Below are 18,607 nucleotides of genomic sequence, written 5' to 3'. Positions count from 1 at the left end.
GGACACATCAACAGATTGCTCACCTTGTCAGCTCAAGGATTCAAACCAGTGACCTGTCAGATATTAGCAGAACGCTCTAACCTCGAGGCTAGCTGCCATGTGTGTTCTGTGTGTATGCGTGTGTGAGCTCCAATTATCGAGGGTTGCCTGTTCAATCCCGATACTAGGTTAAACCCTCTCCCAAACCTTTACCATTCTGAATTCATGCCTGATCTGTTTCAGACAGTACAGAGTGAACACAAACACACTCCATAATGCTGCTGGGTGTCAGTGGGTCTCTCTGTCATGTCTCAGACTACACACACACTCCATAATGCTGCTGGGTACCAGTGGTTCTCTCTGTCATGTCTCAGACTACACACACACTCCATAATGCTGCTGGATCCCAGTGGGTCTCTCTGTCATGTCTCAGACTACACACACACTCCATAATGCTGCTGGGTGTCAGTGGGTCTCTCTGTCATGTCTCAGACTACACACACACTCCATAATGCTGCTGGGTGTCAGTGGGTCTCTCTGTCATGTCTCAGACTACACACACACTCCATAATGCTGCTGGGTGTCAGTGGTTCTCTCTGTCATGTCTCAGACTACACACACACTCTATAATGCTGCTGGGTGCCAGTGGTTCTCTCTGTCATGTCTCAGACTACACACACACTCTATAATGCTGCTGGGTCCCAGTGGGTGTCTCTGTCATGTCTCAGACTACACACACACTCTATAATGCTGCTGGGTGCCAGTGGTTCTCTCTGTCATGTCTCAGACTACACACACACTCCATAATGCTGCTGGGTGTCAGTGGGTCTCTCTGTCATGTCTCAGACTACACACACACTCCATAATGCTGCTGGGTGTCAGTGGGTCTCTCTGTCATGTCTCAGACTACACACACACTCCATAATGCTGCTGGGTGTCAGTGGTTCTCTCTGTCATGTCTCAGACTACACACACACTCCATAATGCTGCTGGGTGCCAGTGGTTCTCTCTGTCATGTCTCAGACTACACACACACTCCATAATGCTGCTGGGTGTCAGTGGGTCTCTCTGTCATGTCTCAGACTACACACACACTCCATAATGCTGCTGGGTGTCAGTGGGTCTCTCTGTCATGTCTCAGACTACACACACACTCCATAATGCTGCTGGGTACCAGTGGTTCTCTCTGTCATGTCTCAGACTACACACACACTCCATAATACTGCTGTGTACCAGTGGTTCTCTCTGTCATGTCTCAGACTACACACACACTCCATAATACTGCTGTGTACCAGTGGTTCAATCTGTCATGTCTCAGACTACACACACACTCTATAATACTGCTGTGTACCAGTGGTTCAATCTGTCATGTCTCAGACTACACACACACTCTATAATACTGCTGTGTACCAGTGGTTCTCTCTGTCATGTCTCAGACTACACACACACTCCATAATACTGCTGTGTACCAGTGGTTCTCTCTGTCATGTCTCAGACTACACACACACTCCATAATACTGCTGTGTACCAGTGGTTCTCTCTGTCATGTCTCAGACTACACACACACTCCATAATACTGCTGGGTACCAGTGGTTCAATCTGTCATGTCTCAGACTACACACACACGCCATAATGCTGCTGGGTACCAGTGGTTCAATCTGTCATGTCTCAGACTACACACACACTCCATAATGCTGCTGGGTGCCAGTGGTTCTCTCTGTCATGTCTCAGACTACACACACACTCTATAATACTGCTGTGTACCAGTGGTTCTCTCTGTCATGTCTCAGACTACACACACTCCATAATGCTGCTGTGTACCAGTGGTTCTCTCTGTCATGTCTCAGACTACACACACACTCCATAATGCTGCTGGGTGTCAGTGGTTCTCTCTGTCATGTCTCAGACTACACACACACTCCATAATGCTGCTGGGTGCCAGTGGTTCTCTCTGTCATGTCTCAGACTACACACACACTCTATAATACTGCTGTGTACCAGTGGTTCTCTCTGTCATGTCTCAGACTACACACACTCCATAATGCTGCTGTGTACCAGTGGTTCTCTCTGTCATGTCTCAGACTACACACACACTCCATAATGCTGCTGTGTACCAGTGGTTCTCTCTGTCATGTCTCAGACTACACACACTCCATAATGCTGCTGGGTACCAGTGGTTCAATCTGTCATGTCTCAGACTACACACACACTCCATAATGCTGCTGGGTACCAGTGGTTCAATCTGTCATGTCTCAGACTACACACACTCCATAATGCTGCTGTGTACCAGTGGTTCTCTCTGTCTTGTAAATTGTTTTATTTAACCTTTATTTTTAACTAAGCAAGTCAGTTAAGGACATATTCTTGTTTACAATGACGGCCTACCGTCGGCCTACCGGGGAACAGTGGGTTAACTGCCTTGTTCAGGGGCAGAACAGATTTTTACCTTGTCAGCTCAGGGATTCAATCCAGCAACCTTTCGGTTAATGGCCCAACGCTGTAACCGCTAGGCTCCCTGCCGCCCCAGGTGATGGTGTGGTGATGGTGTTGTGTGTGTGTGTGGACCACCTTACGTCTGTGAATAATGTGATTGGGAGCACCAAAGAGAGCACATGGACAGACAGGCTTCCTTCACTTAAACCAATTTCACCCTGTAAGCATTTACAGCGCCCTACATGGGCATTAATGCAGCAAGGAGATAAAGAGTTTAATAACATTTAATGCAGCTAGGAGATAAAGAGTTTAATAACATTAACATTAACCGGGCTGGGTGGACCAGATTTAACCGGGCTGGGTGGACCAGATTAACCGGGCTGGTTGGACCAGATTAACCGGGCTGGGTGGACCAGATTAACCAGTCTGGGTGGACCAGATTAACCGGGCTGGGTGGACCAGATTAACCAGGCTGGGTGGGCCAGATTAACCAGGCTGGGTGGACCAGATTAACCGGGCTGGGAGGACCAGATTAACTGGGCTGGGTGGACCAGATTAACCGGGCTGGGTGGACCAGATTAACCGGGCTGGGTGGACCAGATTAACCGGGCTGGGTGGACCAGATTAACCAGGCTGGGTGGACCAGATTAACCAGGCTGGGTGGAACAGATTAACCGGGCTGGGTGGAACAGATTAACCAGGCTGGGTGGACCAGATTAACCAATGGGATATGTTGATCAGTGTGTTGTGCAGAGGGGCACAGGAGAGAATGGTATACTGTATATATTCTTGTCCTTATAAGGTGTAGTTGACTGGTTGTCTGATCGTGCCACCATGTTCATCAGGTTTCAGAGGGCAAGAAGCAAAAAATGAAGAAAAAAATACACGAGAAATAAATGCCAAATACATTGAAATTCATTTATTCTAATGTACACTGCTCCAAAAAATAAAGGGAACACTTAAACAACACAATGTAACTCCAAATCAATCACACTTCTGTGAAATCAAACTGTCCACTTAGGAAGCAACACTGATTGACAATACATTTCACATGCTGTTGTGCAAATGGAATAGACAACAGGTGAAAATTATAGGCAATTAGCAAGACACCCCCAATAAAGGAGTGGTTCTGCAGGTGGTGACCACAGACCACTTCTCAGTTCCTATGCTTCCTGGCTGATGTTTTGGTCACTTTTGAATGCTGGCGGTGCTTTCACTCCAGTGGTAGCATGAGATGGAGTCTACAACCCACACAAGTGGCTCAGGTAGTGCAGCTCATCCAGGATGGCACATCAATGCGAGCTGTGGCAAGAAGGTTTGCTGTGTCTGTCAGCGTAGTGTCCAGAGCATGGAGGCGCTACCAGGAGACAGGCCAGTACATCAGGAGACGTGGAGGAGGCCGTAGGAGGGCAACAACCCAGCAGCAGGACCGCTACCTCCGCCTTTGTGCAAGGAGGAGCTGGAGGAGCACTGCCAGAGCCCTGCAAAATGACCTACAGCAGGCCACAAATGTGCATGTGTCTGCTCAAACGGTCAGAAACAGACTCCATGAGGGTGGTATGAGGGCCCGACATCCACAGGTGGGGGTTGTGCTTACAGCCCAATACCGTGCAGGACGTTTCGCATTTGCCAGAGAACACCAAGATTGGCAAATTCGCCACTGGCGCCCTGTGCTATTCACAGATGAAAGCAGGTTCACACTGAGCACATGTGACAGACGTGACAGAGTCTGGAGACGCCGTGGAGAACGTTCTGCTGCCTGCAACATCCTCCAACATGACCAGTTTGGCGGTGGGTCAGTCATGGTGTGGGGTGGCATTTCTTTGGGGGGCCGCACAGCCCTCCATGTGCTCGCCAGAGGTAGCCTGACTGCCATGAGGTACCGAGATGAGATCCTCAGACCCCTTGTGAGACCATATGCTGGTGCGGTTGGCCCTGGGTTCCTCCTAATGCAAGACAATGCTAGACCTCATGTGGCTGGAGTGTGTCAGCAGTTCCTGCAAGAGGAAGGCATTGATGCTATGGACTGGCCCGCCCGTTCCCCAGACCTGAATCCAATTGAGCACATCTGGGACATCATGTCTCGCTCCATCCACCAACGCCACGTTGCACCACAGACTGTCCAGGAGTTGGCGGAAGCTTTAGTCCAGGTCTGGGAGGAGATCCCTCAGGAGACCATCCGCCACCTCATCAGGAGCATGCCCAGGCTTTGTAGGGAGGTCATACAGGCACGTGGAGGCCACAAACACTACTGAGCCTCATTTTGACTTGTTTTAAGGACATTACATCAACGTTGGATCAGCCTGTAGTGTGGTTTTCCACTTTAAGTTTGAGTGTGACTCCAAATTCAGACCTCCATGGGTTGATAAGTTGGATTTCCATTGATTATTTTTGTGTGATTTTGTTGTCAGCACATTCAACTATGTAAAGAAAAAAGTATTTAATAAGATTATTTCATTCATTCAGATCTTGGATGTGTTATTTTAGTGTTCCCTTTATTTTTTGAGCAGTGTAATTGAATTGAACTGCTAGGTTCAGTAAGATAACTAACCCATTGAAAATAGCTTACGTAAGGCAGCCTTGAGAGAGACATGTCCAAAGATGAAGGACAGTAACTGGTTGGTTTTTGAGGAGGGAGGATAAGAGTGACTGGTTGGTTTTTGAGGAGGGAGGATAAGAGTGACTGGTTGGTTATTGAGGAGGGAGGATAAGAGTGACTGGTTGGTTATTGAGGAGGGAGGATAAGAGTGACTGGTTGGTTTTTGAGGAGGGAGGATAAGCGTGACTGGTTGGTTTTTGAGGAGGGAGGATAAGAGTGACTGGTTGGTTATTGAGGAGGGAGGATAAGAGTGACTGGTTGGTTATTGAGGAGGGAGGATAAGAGTGACTGGTTGGTTATTGAGGAGGGAGGATAAGAGTGACTGGTTGGTTTTTGAGGAGGGAGGATAAGAGTGACTGGTTGGTTTTTGAGGAGGGAGGATAAGAGTGACTGGTTGGTTTTTGAGGAGGGAGGATAAGAGTGACTGGTTGGTTTTTGAGGAGGGAGGATAAGAGTGACTGGTTGTATAAAGAGTATGTGTACCTCTGTTTCCAAGGCAGCAGTTAGAACGCACAACACAACACATCACAACGCATCACAACGCAACACAACACAACCCCTGGAATGTTTGTCTTGGTCCTGTGTCCAAGGACGACCAGTGAAAGAAATAGCGGTCAGTGTGTGTGTGAGAGAGAGAGAGAGAAGCCTCATCCTGTCATGTCTTGTGTATTTCATGGTTGTGACAGCCTCACTGCAGGCTGCACAGTAAACCCCTGCCTAACAGATATCCTTTTCATTTTCTGCCTGTTAACACATAATACAGAAATGACTACGCGACACATAGCTTTTGTTTCTTATATCCCGTACATAACTTTATTGCAGAAATACAGTTTGATAATTTGCTATCATTGTTTTCTATGTTTTGTGCACGCTTCATAGTTTACGTGGTCACAGTCATTCGTATAATTTAACTCGTTCTTCTACTTTTAGAATGGAACCTTTTTCATTCTCAAGCAAATAGTCAGAGAGAGACAGAAGGAGAGAGTAACAGACGGAGACAGACAGAGAAGGAGACAGACAGACAGACAGACAGACAGACAGACAGACAGACAGACAGACAGACAGACAGACAGACAGACAGACAGACAGACAGACAGACAGACAGACAGACAGACAGACAGACAGACAGACAGAGGGAGACCGACAGAGAGAGAGAGACAGACAGACAGACAGAGGGAGAGACAGAGAGAGACAGAGACAGACAGAGGGAGACAAACAGAGAGGGAGACAGACAGAGGGAGAGACAGCCAGAGGGAGACAGGCAGAGAAGGAAACAGACAGAGGGAGAGACAGACAGAGGGAGACAGACAGAGGGAGATAGACAGAGGGAGAGATAGATAGAGGGAGAGATGGATAGAGGGGGACACAGCCAGAGGGAGAGACAGAGAGAGGGAGACAGATAGAGAGGGAGACAGACAGAGGGAGAGACAGCCAGAGGGAGAGATAGACAGAGAAGGAGAAAGACAGAGAAGGAGACAGACAGAGAAGGAGACAGACAGAGGGAGAGATAGACAGAGGGAGAGATAGACAGAGGGAGAGAGACAGAGGGAGAGATAGACAGAGGGAGACAGACAGAGAAGGAGACAGACAGAGGGAGATATAGATAGAGGGAGAGACAGACAGAGGGAGAGATAGATAGAGGGAGAGATAGAGAGAGACAGAAGGAGAGAGTAACAGACAGACAGACAGAGGGAGACAGACAGAGAGGGAGACAGTCAGAGAAGGAGCCAGGCAGAGAAGGAAACAGACAGAGGGAGAGACAGACAGAGGGAGACAGACAGACAGAGGGAGATAGACAGAGGGAGAGATAGATAGAGGGAGAGATAGATAGAGGGAGAGATGGATAGAGGGGGGCACAGACAGAGGGATAGACAGACAGGGAGAGACAGACAGAGGGAGAGACAGACAGAGGGAGAGACAGTCAGAGAAGGAGACAGACAGAGGAGACAGGTAGAGGGAGAGACAGACAGAGGGAGAGATAGAGAGAGGTAGAGACAGAGAGAGGGCGAGACAGAGAGGTTGGTTTTTCTGTTTGTAACATTAGTAAGTGTGTTGTCCTGAAGGAGAACTAAAGAGAGAGCAGTTTTCGTCAGATCTTATCACATCATGAACCACACTGAAGGTCTGTATAGCTCCTGGGAGAAAGTTTGAGAAACAGAGATGGAGAAGAGGGAGAGAGGGGGGGAGGTGGGGTTAAATAAGACCCTTAAAGGAAAAATCCACCCAAAACCACTAATTCCTTTAATTTACAGTGTCAAATAACACTAATATGTAAGAATAATATTTTTTGTGAAAAAATGTTTCATACTGATGTTATAATAAGGTTGGTAGCAACATGGACAATCCTTGTGGAAATCTGTTACAGCTCAAGTCGACTACAAACCCACAATGCAATGCTCTTTCTATGGGCTGGCTGGCTAGGTAAGTAGCTAGCTAGCTAGAAAACGGAGTCTATTTGGCGCTAGCTCATAAACCGAACAGTAGCACAAATTTATTTTGTCAACAAGAAGTACAGCATTACATGTCTTTTCTGAGATGTGAGATAATTAACTTGCTATATATAATATTGTGTAGCTTGGGAATCGTGACATTACGTACTTATGAGGAAAATAGGCATGTTTCTCGACATATACACAGACTTTTAGAAAGGATTGCGTGACGATTAGCTTAGCAACCGCATGACGCAGCATGACAACGTGAACGCGATTGGTCAACAGTCTGGTGGGTGGGGCGTTATTCATTCATTCATTGAATTCCTATCTCCTTTCTATAATATCTCTGACAACTGCACCATGCAGTGCACCCTGGACTAAAGAGGCAGACAAACAGGAAACATGTGCTAGACCCTCTGTTAAATTACACATTTCTCCAGGTAGGAATATGGCAACAATATGATCAATGGCTCATTAGAGAGAAGACATCCTCCCGAGTTATGACATCAGCCAGTATTGAAATCTGACATGTATGATAGATGTATTAGAGATCTTAAAATCATATTCCTTTTAACTTCCAGTGTAGTGAGAGAGACTTTACCACAGTGCTACGTCATACCGGACGGATTTCTGTCTGCTTGAATGCCAACAACTCAGATGCACATGAAAACATGAAATGACCCAGGGGATAGAGAGAACATCACTCAGTGGTGCAGAAACGCAATATAACATATAAAAAAAATGGGTGAACATCTCCTTTAAGTGCTTCAGACACCCTCACACATTCTGTGGTGACAGCAGAGGATGAATGCAGAATACCTAATGCAGACATTACAAAGAGAGAGATGGGGAGGAAGGGAAGGAAGGAAGGAGAGAAGAGGCAGGGAGGGAAGGGAGGAGAGAAGAGGCAGGGAGGGAGGGAAGGGAGGAGAGAAGAGGCAGGGAGGGCGGGAAGGGAGGTGAGAAGATGCAGGGAGGGAAGGGAGGAGAGAAGATGCAGGGAGGGAGGGAAGGGAGGAGAGAAGAGGCAGGGAGGGAGGGAAGGGAGGGAGGTGAGAAGATGCAGGGAGGGAAGGGAGGAGAGAAGAGGCAGGGAGGGAGGGAAGGGAGGTGAGAAGATGCAGGGAGGGAAGGGAGGAGAGAAGAGGCAGGGAGGGAGGGAAGGGAGGAGAGAAGAGGCAGGGAGGGAGGGAAGGGAGGGAGGTGAGAAGATGCAGGGAGGGAAGGGAGGAGAGAAGAGGCAGGGAGGGAGGGAAGGGAGGTGAGAAGATGCAGGGAGGGAGGGAAGGGAGGGAGGTGAGAAGATGCAGGGAGGGAAGGGAGGAGAGAAGAGGCAGGGAGGGAGGGAAGGGAGGTGAGAAGATGCAGGGAGGGAAGGGAGGAGAGAAGAGGCAGGGAGGGAGGGAAGGGAGGAGAGAAGAGGCAGGGAGGGAGGGAAGGGAGGGAGGTGAGAAGATGCAGGGAGGGAAGGGAGGAGAGAAGAGGCAGGGAGGGAGGGAAGGGAGGTGAGAAGATGCAGGGAGGGAAGGGAGGAGAGAAGAGGCAGGGAGGGAGGGAAGGGAGGAGAGAAGAGGCAGGGAGGGAGGGAAGGGAGGAGAGAAGAGGCAGGGAGGAGAGAAGAGGCATAAAACTGGGATGGGCAGGGAAAGAGGGAGCATAAATGAGAGGCAGGAAGGGAGGAAGAGAGAAGTAAGTGGAAAGAGAGATACAGAGATACCATTAAATCAATGGTAGGTCCATTGTCTTCTTTTAGACAAACCTCGGATATAAAAATGGAAAACTTCCATTTCAAGTGTCAGTTTAAGTGGTCCGGGAGAGATAAGATCTCTTGTCAGAGAAAGAGCTGTCATGATAGTTTACAAAAAGACGCAGACACACACACACACACACACACACACACACACACACGCACACACAGGATTGAGTGCCAAAATGCTTGTGCACACAGACACACAGGCACACACTTTCCTTTGTGGAAGCCCCTGGGTTCCTATACCACTGGGTTCCTATACCACTAGGTTCCTATACCACTAGGTTCCTATACCACTAGGTTCCTATACCACTAGGTTCCTCTACCACTAGGTTCCTATACCACTAGGTTCCTATATCACTGGGTTCCTATACCAATAGGTTCCTCTACCACTAGGTTCCTCTACCACTAGGTTCCTCTACCACTAGGTTCCTATACCACTAGGTTCCTATATCACTGGGTTCCTATACCACTAGGTTCCTATATCACTGGGTTCCTAAACCACTGGGTTCCTCTACCACTAGGTTCCTATACCACTAGGTTCCTATATTACCGGGTTCCTATACCACTAGGTTCCTATACCACTTGGTTCCTTATTACTGGGTTCCTATACCACTAGGTTCCTATACAACTAGGTTCCTATATTACCGGGTTCCTATACCACTAGGTTCCTATACCACTTGGTTCCTATATCACTGGTTCCTATACCACTGAGTTCCTATACCACTAGGTTCCTATATTACTGGGTTCCTATACCACTAGGTTCCTATATCACTGGGTTCCTATACCACTGGGTTCCTATACCACTTGGTTCCTATACCACTGGGTTCCTATACCACTTGGTTCCTATACCACTGGGTTCTTAGACCACTGGGTTCTTAGACCACTGGGTTCCTATATCACTGGGTCCATAGATCACTGGGTTCCTATACCACTAGGTTCCTATACCACTGGGTTCCTATACCACTGGGTTCCTATACCACTGGGTTCCTATACCACTGGGTTCTTATACCACTAGGTTCCTATACCACTGGGTTCCTATACCACTGGGTTCCTATACCACTAGGTTCCTATTTCACTGGGTTCCTATATCACTGGGTTCCTATACCACTGGGTTCCTATACCACTGGGTTCCTATACCACTAGGTTCCTATTTCACTAGGTTCCTATACCACTGGGTTCCTATACCACTGGGTCCTTAGACCACTGGGTTCCTATACCACTGGGTTCATATATGACTTGGTTCCTATATTACTGGGTTCCTATATTACTGGGTTCCTATACCACTGGGTTCATATATGACTTGGTTCCTATATTACTGGGTTCCTATATTACTGGGTTCCTATACCACTGGGTTCCTATACCACTAGGTTCCTATACCACTGGGTTCCTATACCACTGGGTTCTATACCACTGGGTTCCTATACCACTAGGTTCCTATACCACTGGGTTCCTATACCACTGGGTTCTATACCACTGGGTTCCTATACCACTAGGTTCCTATACCACTGGGTTCCTATACCACTGGGTTCCTTTTCCACTGGGTTCCTATACCACTGGGTTCCTTTTCCACTAGGTTCCTTATTACTGGGTTCCTATACCACTGGGTTCTTATACCACTAGGTTCCTATACCACTAGGTTCCTATATAACTGGGTCCCTATACCACTAGGTTCCTATACCACTAGGTTCCTATACCACTAGGTTCCTATATCACTGGGTTCCTATACCACTGGGTTCCTATACCACTGGGTTCCTTTTCCACTAGGTTCCTATATTTCTGGGTTCCTATACCACTAGGTTCCTATACGACTGGGTTCCTATACCACTGGGTTCCTATATTACTGGGTTCCTATACCACTGGGTTCCTATACCACTAGGTTCCTATACGACTGGGTTCCTATACCACTGGGTTCCTATACCACTGGGTTCCTATACCACTAGGTTCCTATACGACTGGGTTCCTATATCACTGGGTTCCTATACCACTGGGTTCCTATACCACGGGGTTCCTATACCACTAGGTTCCTATACCACTAGGTTCCTATACCACTAGGTTCCTATACCACTAGGTTCCTATACCACTGGGTTCCTATATCAAGGGGTTCCTATACCACTGGGTTCCTATTTCACGGGGTTCCTATACCACTAGGTTCCTATACCACTGGGTTCCTATACCACTGGGTTCCTATACCACTGGGTTCCTATACCACTAGGTTCCTATACCACTGGGTTCCTATACCACTGGGTTCCTATACCACTAGGTTCCTATACCACTGGGTTCCTATACCACTGGGTTCCTATACCACTGGGTTCCTTTTCCACTGGGTTCCTTTTCCACTAGGTTCCTTATTACTGGGTTCCTATACCACTGGGTTCTTATACCACTAGGTTCCTATACCACTGGGTTCCTATACCACTGGGTTCCTATATCACTGGGTTCCTATACCACTAGGTTCCTATACCACTGGGTTCCTTTTCCACTGGGTTCCTTTTCCACTAGGTTCCTTATTACTGGGTTCCTATACCACTGGGTTCTTATACCACTAGGTTCCTATACCACTGGGTTCCTATACCACTGGGTTCCTATACCACTGGGTTCCTTTTCCACTAGGTTCCTATATTTCTGGGTTCCTATACCACTAGGTTCCTATACGACTGGGTTCCTATACCACTGGGTTCCTATACCACTGGGTTCCTATACCACTAGGTTCCTATACGACTGGGTTCCTATATCACTGGGTTCCTATACCACTGGGTTCCTATATCACTAGGTTCCTAAACCACTGGGTTCGTTTACCACTAGGTTCCTATACCACTAGTTTCCTATATAACTGGGTCCCTATACCACTAGGTTCCTATTTCACTGGGTTCCTTATTACTGGGTTCCTATACCACTGGGTTCCTATAACAATTGGTTCCTATGTCACTTTGTTCCTATATCAATTGGTTCCTATACCACTGGGTTCCTATAACAATTGGTTCCTATATCACTGGGTTCCTATATCACTGGGTTCTTAGACCACTGGGTTCCTATATCAATTGGTTCCTATATCACTAGGTTCCTATATCAATTGGTTCCTATATAACTAGGTTCCTATATCACTGGGTTCCTATACCACTAGGTTCCTATACCACTGGGTTCCTATACCACTAGGTTCCTATACCACTGGGTTCCTATACCACTGGGTTCCTATATCACTGGGTTCCTATACCACTGGGTTCCTATATCACTGGGTTCCTATATCACTGGGTTCCTATACCACTGGGTTCTTATACCACCGGGTTCCTATACCACTGGGTTCCTATATCACTGGGTTCCTATACCACTAGGTTCCTATACCACTAGGTTCCTATACCACTAGGTTCCTATACCACTGGGTTCCTATACCACTGGGTTCCTATACCACTAGGTTCCTATACCACTGGGTTCCTATACCACTAGGTTCCTTTACCACTAGGTTCCTATACCACTGGGTTCCTATACCACTAGGTTCCTATATTACTGGGTTCCTATACCACTAGGTTCCTATACCACTGGGTTCCTATATCACTGGGTTCCTATACCACTTGGTTCCTATACCACTGGGTTCCTATACCACTGGGTTCCTATACCACTGAGTTCCTATACCACTATGTTCCTATATCACTGGGTTCCTATACCACTAGGTTCCTATACCACTAGGTTCCTATACCACTAGGTTCCTATATCACTGGGTTCCTATACCACTGGGTTCCTATACCACTAGGTTCCTATACCACTAGGTTCCTATACCACTATGTTCCTATATCACTGGTTCCTATACCACTGGGTTCCTATACCACTAGGTTCCTATATTACTGGGTTCCTATACCACTAGGTTCCTATACCACTAGGTTCCTATACCACTGGGTTTCTATATTACTGGGTTCCTATACCACTGGGTCCTATACCACCGGGTTCCTATACCACTGGGTTCCTATACCACTGGGTTCCTATACCACTAGGTTCCTATACCACTGGGTTCCTATACCACTGGGTTCCTATACCACTGGGTTCCTATACCACTAGGTTCCTATACCACTGGGTTCCTATACCACTGGGTTCCTATACCACTGGGTTCCTATACCACTGGGTTCTTATACCACTAGGTTCCTATACCACTGGGTTCCTATACCACTGGGTTCCTATACCACTAGGTTCCTATTTCACTGGGTTCCTATATCACTGGGTTCCTATACCACTGGGTTCCTATACCACTGGGTTCCTATACCACTAGGTTCCTATTTCACTAGGTTCCTATACCACTGGGTTCCTATACCACTGGGTCCTTAGACCACTGGGTTCCTATACCACTGGGTTCATATATGACTTGGTTCCTATATTACTGGGTTCCTATATTACTGGGTTCCTATACCACTGGGTTCATATATGACTTGGTTCCTATATTACTGGGTTCCTATATTACTGGGTTCCTATACCACTGGGTTCCTATATCACGGGGTTCCTATACCACTGGGTTCCTATATCACGGGGTTCCTATACCACTGGGTTCCTATATCACGGGGTTCCTATACCACTGGGTTCCTATACCACTGGGTTCCTATACCACTGGGTTCCTATATCACGGGGTTCCTATACCACTGAGTTCCTATACCACTAGGTTCCTATACCACTGGGTTCCTATACCACTGGGTTCCTATACCACTGGGTTCCTATACCACTAGGTTCCTATACCACTGGGTTCCTATACCACTGGGTTCCTATACCACTGGGTTCCTATACCACTAGGTTCCTATATCACTGGGTTCCTATACCACTGGGTTCCTATACCACTGGGTTTCTTTTCCACTGGGTTCCTATACCACTGGGTTCCTTTTCCACTAGGTTCCTTATTACTGGGTTCCTATACCACTGGGTTCTTATACCACTAGGTTCCTATACCACTAGGTTCCTATATAACTGGGTCCCTATACCACTAGGTTCCTATACCACTGGGTTCCTATACCACTAGGTTCCTATATCACTGGGTTCCTATACCACTGGGTTCCTATACCACTGGGTTCCTTTTCCACTAGGTTCCTATATTTCTGGGTTCCTATACCACTAGGTTCCTATACGACTGGGTTCCTATACCACTGGGTTCCTATATTACTGGGTTCCTATACCACTGGGTTCCTATACCACTAGGTTCCTATACGACTGGGTTCCTATACCACTGGGTTCCTATACCACTGGGTTCCTATACCACTAGGTTCCTATACGACTGGGTTCCTATATCACTGGGTTCCTATACCACTGGGTTCCTATACCACTAGGTTCCTATACCACTGGGTTCCTTTACCACTAGGTTCCTATACCACTGGGTTCCTATACCACTAGGTTCCTATACCACTTGGTTCCTTATTACTGGGTTCCTTCACCACTAGGTTCCTATACCACTGGGTTCCTATATCACGGGGTTCCTATACCACTAGGTTCCTATACCACGGGGTTCCTATACCGCTAGGTTCCTATACCACTAGGTTCCTATACCACTAGGTTCCTATACCACTAGGTTCCTATACCACTGGGTTCCTATATCACGGGGTTCCTATACCACTGGGTTCCTATTTCACGGGGTTCCTATACCACTAGGTTCCTATACCACTGGGTTCCTATACCACTGGGTTCCTATACCACTGGGTTCCTATACCACTAGGTTCCTATACCACTGGGTTCCTATACCACTGGGTTCCTATACCACTAGGTTCCTATATCACTGGGTTCCTATAGGACTGGGTTCCTATACCACTGGGTTCCTATACCACTGGGTTCCTTTTCCACTGGGTTCCTTTTCCACTAGGTTCCTTATTACTGGGTTCCTATACCACTGGGTTCTTATACCACTAGGTTCCTATACCACTGGGTTCCTATACCACTGGGTTCCTATATCACTGGGTTCCTATACCACTAGGTTCCTATACCACTAGGTTCCTTTTCCACTGGGTTCCTTTTCCACTAGGTTCCTTATTACTGGGTTCCTATACCACTGGGTTCTTATACCACTAGGTTCCTATACCACTGGGTTCCTATACCACTGGGTTCCTATACCACTGGGTTCCTATTCCACTAGGTTCCTATATTTCTGGGTTCCTATACCACTAGGTTCCTATACGACTGGGTTCCTATACCACTGGGTTCCTATACCACTGGGTTCCTATAACACTAGGTTCCTATACGACTGGGTTCCTATATCACTGGGTTCCTATACCACTGGGTTCCTATATCACTAGGTTCCTAAACCACTGGGTTCGTTTACCACTAGGTTCCTATACCACTAGTTTCCTATATAACTGGGTCCCTATACCACTAGGTTCCTATTTCACTGGGTTCCTTATTACTGGGTTCCTATACCACTGGGTTCCTATACCACTAGGTTCCTATACGACTGGGTTCCTATACCACTGGGTTCCTATACCACTGGGTTCCTATACCACTAGGTTCCTATACGACTGGGTTCCTATATCACTGGGTTCCTATACCACTGGGTTCCTATACCACGGGGTTCCTATACCACTAGGTTCCTATACCACTAGGTTCCTATACCACTAGGTTCCTATACCACTAGGTTCCTATACCACTGGGTTCCTATATCAAGGGGTTCCTATACCACTGGGTTCCTATTTCACGGGGTTCCTATACCACTAGGTTCCTATACCACTGGGTTCCTATACCACTGGGTTCCTATACCACTGGGTTCCTATACCACTAGGTTCCTATACCACTGGGTTCCTATACCACTGGGTTCCTATACCACTAGGTTCCTATACCACTGGGTTCCTATACCACTGGGTTCCTATACCACTGGGTTCCTTTTCCACTGGGTTCCTTTTCCACTAGGTTCCTTATTACTGGGTTCCTATACCACTGGGTTCTTATACCACTAGGTTCCTATACCACTGGGTTCCTATACCACTGGGTTCCTATATCACTGGGTTCCTATACCACTAGGTTCCTATACCACTGGGTTCCTTTTCCACTGGGTTCCTTTTCCACTAGGTTCCTTATTACTGGGTTCCTATACCACTGGGTTCTTATACCACTAGGTTCCTATACCACTGGGTTCCTATACCACTGGGTTCCTATACCACTGGGTTCCTTTTCCACTAGGTTCCTATATTTCTGGGTTCCTATACCACTAGGTTCCTATACGACTGGGTTCCTATACCACTGGGTTCCTATACCACTGGGTTCCTATACCACTAGGTTCCTATACGACTGGGTTCCTATATCACTGGGTTCCTATACCACTGGGTTCCTATATCACTAGGTTCCTAAACCACTGGGTTCGTTTACCACTAGGTTCCTATACCACTAGTTTCCTATATAACTGGGTCCCTATACCACTAGGTTCCTATTTCACTGGGTTCCCTATTACTGGGTTCCTATACCACTGGGTTCCTATAACAATTGGTTCCTATGTCACTTTGTTCCTATATCAATTGGTTCCTATACCACTGGGTTCCTATAACAATTGGTTCCTATATCACTGGGTTCCTATATCACTGGGTTCTTAGACCACTGGGTTCCTATATCAATTGGTTCCTATATCACTAGGTTCCTATATCAATTGGTTCCTATATAACTAGGTTCCTATATCACTGGGTTCCTATACCACTAGGTTCCTATACCACTGGGTTCCTATACCACTAGGTTCCTATACCACTGGGTTCCTATACCACTGGGTTCCTATATCACTGGGTTCCTATACCACTGGGTTCCTATATCACTGGGTTCCTATATCACTGGGTTCCTATACCACTGGGTTCTTATACCACCGGGTTCCTATACCACTGGGTTCCTATATCACTGGGTTCCTATACCACTAGGTTCCTATACCACTAGGTTCCTATACCACTAGGTTCCTATACCACTGGGTTCCTATACCACTGGGTTCCTATACCACTAGGTTCCTATACCACTGGGTTCCTATACCACTAGGTTCCTTTACCACTAGGTTCCTATACCACTGGGTTCCTATACCACTAGGTTCCTATATTACTGGGTTCCTATACCACTAGGTTCCTATACCACTGGGTTCCTATATCACTGGGTTCCTATACCACTTGGTTCCTATACCACTGGGTTCCTATACCACTGGGTTCCTATACCACTGAGTTCCTATACCACTATGTTCCTATATCACTGGGTTCCTATACCACTAGGTTCCTATACCACTAGGTTCCTATACCACTAGGTTCCTATATCACTGGGTTCCTATACCACTGGGTTCCTATACCACTAGGTTCCTATACCACTAGGTTCCTATACCACTATGTTCCTATATCACTGGTTCCTATACCACTGGGTTCCTATACCACTAGGTTCCTATATTACTGGGTTCCTATACCACTAGGTTCCTATACCACTAGGTTCCTATACCACTGGGTTTCTATATTACTGGGTTCCTATACCACTGGGTTCCTATACCACCGGGTTCCTATACCACTGGGTTCCTATACCACTGGGTTCCTATACCACTAGGTTCCTATACCACTGGGTTCCTATACCACTGGGTTCCTATACCACTGGGTTCCTATACCACTAGGTTCCTATACCACTGGGTTCCTATACCACTGGGTTCCTATACCACTGGGTTCCTATACCACTGGGTTCTTATACCACTAGGTTCCTATACCACTGGGTTCCTATACCACTGGGTTCCTATACCACTAGGTTCCTATTTCACTGGGTTCCTATATCACTGGGTTCCTATACCACTGGGTTCCTATACCACTGGGTTCCTATACCACTAGGTTCCTATTTCACTAGGTTCCTATACCACTGGGTTCCTATACCACTGGGTCCTTAGACCACTGGGTTCCTATACCACTGGGTTCATATATGACTTGGTTCCTATATTACTGGGTTCCTATATTACTGGGTTCCTATACCACTGGGTTCATATATGACTTGGTTCCTATATTACTGGGTTCCTATATTACTGGGTTCCTATACCACTGGGTTCCTATATCACGGGGTTCCTATACCACTGGGTTCCTATATCACGGGGTTCCTATACCACTGGGTTCCTATATCACGGGGTTCCTATACCACTGGGTTCCTATACCACTGGGTTCCTATACCACTGGGTTCCTATATCACGGGGTTCCTATACCACTGAGTTCCTATACCACTAGGTTCCTATACCACTGGGTTCCTATACCACTGGGTTCCTATACCACTGGGTTCCTATACCACTAGGTTCCTATACCACTGGGTTCCTATACCACTGGGTTCCTATACCACTGGGTTCCTATACCACTAGGTTCCTATATCACTGGGTTCCTATACCACTGGGTTCCTATACCACTGGGTTTCTTTTCCACTGGGTTCCTATACCACTGGGTTCCTTTTCCACTAGGTTCCTTATTACTGGGTTCCTATACCACT

The sequence above is a fragment of the Salmo trutta genome, chromosome 13 (genome assembly GCF_901001165.1).
Source record: "Salmo trutta chromosome 13, fSalTru1.1, whole genome shotgun sequence".
Lineage (NCBI taxonomy): Eukaryota > Metazoa > Chordata > Actinopteri > Salmoniformes > Salmonidae > Salmo > Salmo trutta.
The sequence above is the reverse complement of the archived record's forward strand: the minus strand, read 5'-3'. Positions refer to the sequence as shown.